Genomic DNA, 6,502 nt, shown 5'->3' with positions numbered 1-6,502 from the left:
ATAAAAACAAAAAACAAAGACGTACTTCGTGCTAGCGCAAAGGTGTTCCACATCGTCTGTAATCCAGTCACTTTCATGGTTCTATACTTGGCAATTCAATGCAGAGACACCGATTTTTGTTTATTTAACAATAAATACACATCGTTTTGAATGCATTTTAAGTAATTTCATAAAATTTTGCATTTTGATATAAAATACAGAAATCTAAATACTCAAGCAATGGACCTAAAAACTGTCTGGGGGTATTGCCAAACGTCCAGGCAAGTGTTATCAAGGGCTCAATAGTGTTTTGGGGTGAACTTCCCCTTTAACTTCTGCACACTGGTGAAAAGTCCTACAACATCATGCAGCCTAAAAAATAACCTCGGCTTGTCTTGAGGATATTCTGATCCTGCAGCCGTTAAACCAGAAGAGACAGTTGAATTAGTTGAAAATGTGTTTGTGCTGTGAATGACCATAGAAGTTCACAGCACAAAACACATTTGGGACATGGCTAGAGTTGAATGGCAACTGGTCAGAATAATGGGACAACTGGACAATAAGGTGTTTTACATGCCATTGAGGCAATGCAGGTCTGGTCTGTTGGTGGCAACCTCTACCAACCGTTATCTCTCCCAACAGGACAGTGTGGATGGTGATATCTACTGGGAACAAGGAGCCTTTTATCAATGGCAATTTGAATGCACAGAGATACCGTGACGAGATCCTGAGGCCCATTGTCGTGCCATTCATCCGCCGCCATCACCTCATGTTTCAGCATGATAATGCACGGAACCATGTCGCAAGGATCTGAACACAATTCCTGGAAGCTGAAAATGTCCCAGTTCTTCCATGGCCTGCATACTCACCAGACATGTCACCCATTGAGCATGTTTGGGATGCTCTGGATCGCCATGTACAACAGCGTGTTCCAATTCCCACCAATATCCAGCAACTTCGTACAGACATTGAAGAGGAGAGGGACACCATTCCACAATCAACAGCCTGCATATCTGTATTCCCAGTCATGTGAAATCCATGGATTAGGGCCTAATGAATGTATTGACTGATTTCCTTAAATTAACTGTAACTCAGTAAAATCGTTGAAATTGTTGAATGTTGCATTTATATTTTTGTTCGGTATAAATAAGAGGAWTTTTTTTTWAATAAAAAATKATGACAAAGCTGTAAAACATCCTAAATATAAACCATAAACTTGAGGGTTTCCAAATTACACATCTTTTCTATCTTCTTATTTTAGACACTTTTATTTATTTTACTACGTCAGTATGTCGTTTTGGCGTCAAACTGGTGGCAGTTGTGAAAAARGACCATAAGAGTTGTAGAGGTAATTGAAAATAATGCCATCGTTCATTAAATGCTTTTTTTCATTAATTAGACTATTTCCCCTTAAACAGAATGGTCTATCTACTAGAAACTCAATATTTAATAAAAACAATATGGAGTCAGATATAAAAAAATCCTAAATATATAGGAATACTTTTTTTTAAAGTTTGAGTATGAATGACCAAAGTTAAGATAGTTTTTCTGTTAATTACCAAGAATACTGAAGAATCCGGTAACGTTAGTAAATTACMGGTAGCGTTGCTCCACAGCAGATAGGGTGATGTTTCTAAAATATTAGTTGACGGATCCAGGGAATAGAACAGGATTTGCTTTGAGTGCTTCTCGCACGACAAGGTCAGGGAGAATGCCCTATCGTAAAACTTTTTATTTGAGCTCTCAGAACAACACGGAGAACTAACATTCAGAGCCGTTGGTCAGGGCTGAATGTGTTTGGAGACGTTGGTCAGGGCTGAATGTGTTTGGAGACGTTGGTCAGGGCCGAATGTGTTTGGAGACGTTGGTCAGGGCTGAATGTGTTTGGAGACGTTGGTCAGGCCGAATGTGTTTGGAGACGTTGGTCAGGGCCGAATGTGTTTGGAGACGTTGGTCAGGGCGCGAATGTGTTTGGAGACGTTGGTCAGGGGCGAATGTGTTTGGAGACGTTGGTCAGGGCTGAATGTGTTTGGAGACGTTGGTCAGGGCTGAATGTGTTTTGAGACGTTGGTCAGGGCTGAATGTGTTTGGAGACGTTGGTCAGGGCTGAATGTGTTTGGGACGTTGGTCAGGGCTGAATGTGTTTGGAGACGTTGGTCAGGGCTGAATGTGTTTGGAGACGTTGGTCAGGGCTGAATGTGTTTGGAGACGTTTGGTCAGGGCTGAATGTGTTTGGAGACGTTGGTCAGGGCTGAATGTGTTTGGAGACGTTGGTCAGGGCTGAATGTGTTATGAGACGTTGGTCAGGGCTGAATGTGTTTGGAGACGTTGGTCAGGGCTGAATGTGTTTGGAGACGTTGGTCTGGGCTGAATGTGTTTGGAGACGTTGGTCAGGGTGAATGTGTTTGGAGACGTTGGTCAGGGCTGAATGTGTTTGGAGACGTTGAAAAGCATCAGTCTGTTCTTGACGTTCAGGCCTGTTCTTGTCTTGATTCCTGACATATATCAAATGATTCAGGCTTGGTCCTTTTAACTACGTACTGTGTGTCATGTTGTGAATGTAATAACAGAGCTCTAATGCAACACACCCACCTACTGGTTGTGATTGGATAGAAATATTGGAGATATGGCCATCCACTAAGTCTCTCTGTCTCTCTGCTCCTCTCTCTCTGCGCTCTCTCTCTCTCTCCTTCTGCGCTTCTCTCTCTCTTGCGCTCTCTCTCTCTCTCTGCGCTCTCTCTCTCTCTCTGCGCTCTCTCTCTTTCTTCTGGCGCTCTCTCTCTCTTCTGCGCTCTCTTCTCTCTCTCTGCGCTGCTCTCTCTCTCTCTGCGCTCTCTCTCTCGTCTCTGCGGTCTCTCTCTCTCTCTGCGCTCTCTCTCTCTCTCTGCGCTCTCTCTTCTCTTCTCTGCGCGCTCTCTCTCTCTCTCGCGCCTCTCTCTCTCTCTGGCTCTCTCTCTCTCTGCGCTCTCCTCTCTCTCTCTGCGCTCTTCTCTCTTCTGCAAGGGATTTTTGGGCATTGGAAACATTGTTTTACATTGCCAAAGCAAGTATATTGTCTATATACAATGTTGTAACGATGTGCAAATAGTTTAAAGTACAAAAGGGAAAATAAATAAACATAGTTTGTATTTACAATGGTGTTTGTTCTTCACTAGTTTGCCTATTTTTGTGGTAACAGGTCACACATCTTGCTGCTGTGATTGCACATTGTGTTATTTCAGCCAATATATATGTGAGTTTATCAAAACTGGATCTTGTTTTTCAATTCTTTTGTGTGTCCTGTGTAATCTGAGGGACATACAGTGGGGAGAACAAGTATTTGATACCCTGCCGATTTTGCAGGTTTTCCTACTTACAAAGCATGTCATGGTACACATGGTAACATTCATAGGTACACTTCAACTGTGAGAGACAGAATCTAAAAACAAAAATCCAGAAAATCACATTGTATGATTTTTAGGTAATTCATTTGCATTTTATTGCAAGACATAAGTATTTGATACATCAGAAAAGCAGAACATAATATTTGGTTACAGAAACTTTGTTTTGCAATTAAGAGATCACTAGTTTCCTGTAGTTCTTGACAGGTTTGCAACACACTGCAGCAGGGATTTTGGCCCACTCCTCCATACAGACCTCTCCAGATCCTTCAGGTTTCAGGGCTGTCGCTGGGCAATACGGACTCCTTAGTTGCCCTGGCTGTGTGTTTCGGGTCGTTGTTCATGCTGGAGACCCAGCACGACCCATCTTCATGCTCTTACTGAGGGAAGGAGGTTGTTGGCCAAGATCTCGCGATACTGTCCCCATCCATCCTCCCTCAATACGGTGCAGTCGTCCTGTCCCCTTTGCAGAAAAGCATCCCAAAGAATGATGTTTCCACCTCCATGCTTCACGGTTGGGATGGTGTTCTTGGGGTTGTACTCATCCTTCTTCTTCCTCCAAACACAGCAGTGCAGTTTAGACCAAAATGCTCTATTTTTGTCTCATCAGACCACAAGACCTTCTCCGCATTCCTCTTTGGATCATCCAGATGGTCAAATGGCAAACTTTAGACGGTTCTGGACAAGCCGCTGGTGAGCAGGGGAACCTTGGCGGTGCTGCAGGATTTTAATCCCATGACGGCGTAGTGTGTACTAATGGTTTTCTTTGAGACTGTGTCCCAGCTCTCTTCAGGTCCATTGACCAGGTCCCTGCCGTGTAGTCTGGGCTGATCCTCACTTCCTCATGATCATGCCCCACGAGGGTGAGATCTTGCATGACCCGCAGACCGAGGTGATTGACCGTCATTTGAACTTCTTCATTTTCTAATAAGTTGCGCCAACAGTTTTTGCCTTCTCAAACCAAGCTGCTTTGCCTATTTTCCTGGTAGCCCATCCAGCCTTGTGCAGGTCTACAATTTTATCCCGGATGCCTTACACAAAGCTCTCTGGTCTTGGCGCATTTGTGGAGAGGTTTGGAGTCTGTTGGATTGAGGTGTGGTACAGGTTATCTTTATTATCAAGGTAAACGAAGTTTCAAAACGGTGCAGTTAATACAGTTAATGAGTGGGAGAACAGGAGGGCTTCTTAAGAAACACTAACAAGGTCTGTGAAGAGCCGAATTCTTACTGGTTGGTAGGTGATCAAATACTTATGTCATGCCATAAAATGCAAATTAATTACTTAAAAATCATACAATGTGATTTTCTGGATTTTAGATTCCGTCTCTCACAGTTGAAGTGTACCTATGATAAAAATTACAGACCTCTACATGCTTTGTATGTGTCTCTAATATGGTCATACATTTGGCAGGAGATTAGGAAGTGCAGCTCAGTTTCAACCTCATTTTGTAGGCACTGTGCACATACCCTGTCTTCTCTTGAGAGCCAGGTCTGCCTACGGTGGCCTTTCTCTAAAGCAAGGCTATGCTCACTGAGTCTGCACATAGTCAAAGCTTTTCCTTAAGTTTGGGTCAGTCACAGTGGTCAGGTATTCTGCCACTGTGTACTCTCGGTTTAGGGCCAAATAGCATTCTAGTTTGCTCAGTTTTTTTGTGAATTCTTTCCAATGTGTCAAGTAATTTTCTTTTTGTTTTCTCATGAATTGGTTGGGTCTAATTGTGTTGCTGTCCCTGGGCTCTGTGGGGTCTGTTTGTGAACAGAGCCCCAGAATCAGTCCGGGTGCTGCAGTTCTAGTGCCCTCTCCAACTTGTTGATAGATACAGTTGAAGTCAGAAGTTTACATACACCTTAGCAAAATACATTTAAACTCAGTTTTTCACAATTCCTGACATTTAATCCCAAGTAAAAATACCCTGTTTTAGGTCAGTTAGGATCACCACTTTAAATTTAAGAATGTGAAATGTCTGAATAATAGTAGAGAGAATGATTTATTTCAGCTTTTATTTCTTTCATCACATTTCCAGTCGGTCAGAAGTTTACATACACTCAATTAGTGTTTGGTAGCATTGCCTTTCATTGTTTAGCTTGGGTCAAACGTTTCAGGTAGCCTTCCACAAGCTTCCCACAATAAGTTGGGTGACTTTTGTCCCTATCCTCCTGACACAGCTGGTGTAACTGAGTCAGGTTTGTAGGCCTCCTTGCTCGCACACGCTTTTCCAGTTCTGCCCACAAAATTTCTATGGGATTGAGGTCAGGGCTTTGCAATGGCCACTCCAATACCTTGACGTTGTTGCCATTTTGCCACAACTTTGGAAGTATGCTTGGGGTCATTGTCCATTTGGAAGACCCATTTGCGACCAAGCTTTAACTTCCTGACTGATGTCTTGAGATGTTGCTTCAATATGTCCAGTGCATGAGGGGCAGCAGTTGAGGCGGCGGGCTGGAGACGCGAGCATATAGTGTGCGGGGTGGAGGGGAAGGATTCAGGGTGGAGAGTTAAAGGGTGGAGGATTACGCGGCGCGGGCACAAACTGGTGGAGGGGAGCCGTAAGCCCGGAAAATGTAAGAGTGGAGATGAGGACTTAGGGCGTAGAGGGGAGACGACTACGGGGAGCAGCGATTAGCGGTCATATATTTACCAGTACCACCCCCTTACTCCTACTTTAGGATTCCTTGAAAATTATATAAAGCATAACACACCAAACTCTCTGGCCTGATTTGGTACCAGTTGTTAGCCTAGTTTAGCTGGCTTGCGGTGCCCCAAGCTGACTGGCTTGAATGTGACCAGTAATCTTGTCACTATGGCAGAGTAGGGATTCTAGGGGATGTCGTGGGAGGGAGAAAGGGAAGGCCGTTTGATTTCGCTATGCGACGCGGCACACATAGATCGCCAGTGCCGCATACCGGCTCAAATCCTGTCCCTAGGGCTCGCGTCGAACCGCTCCAAGATAGAGCTCGTGTCCATCTGCTCTCACTTAGATCAGCGCAGCCTCACACCTGTTGACCCTAATATTCCATCGACACACACAGTAATCCTATACTATCAGAGTTACATCCGCGTCAATTAACCTGATCTGATCCAACGCCCACGCACCTACAGACAGCAATCACAGCACAGTACATACCTCCTCTATCAGACACGTA

At 44.1% G+C, this 6,502-nt stretch overlaps 1 protein-coding gene across 1 annotated transcript in view; it reads right to left on the bottom strand.

Moving 5' to 3' along the window:
* Positions 1-6,502, bottom strand: part of LOC111958287 (atrial natriuretic peptide receptor 3) — a 102,458-nt gene that overhangs the window by 36,045 nt on the left and 59,911 nt on the right. The window lies entirely within an intron of this gene.

This window comes from Salvelinus sp. IW2-2015, linkage group LG34, assembly GCF_002910315.2.
Source record: "Salvelinus sp. IW2-2015 linkage group LG34, ASM291031v2, whole genome shotgun sequence".
In the NCBI taxonomy this organism is placed as follows: Eukaryota; Metazoa; Chordata; class Actinopteri; order Salmoniformes; family Salmonidae; genus Salvelinus; species Salvelinus sp. IW2-2015.
This window is presented reverse-complemented; position numbering and strand designations above follow the sequence as displayed.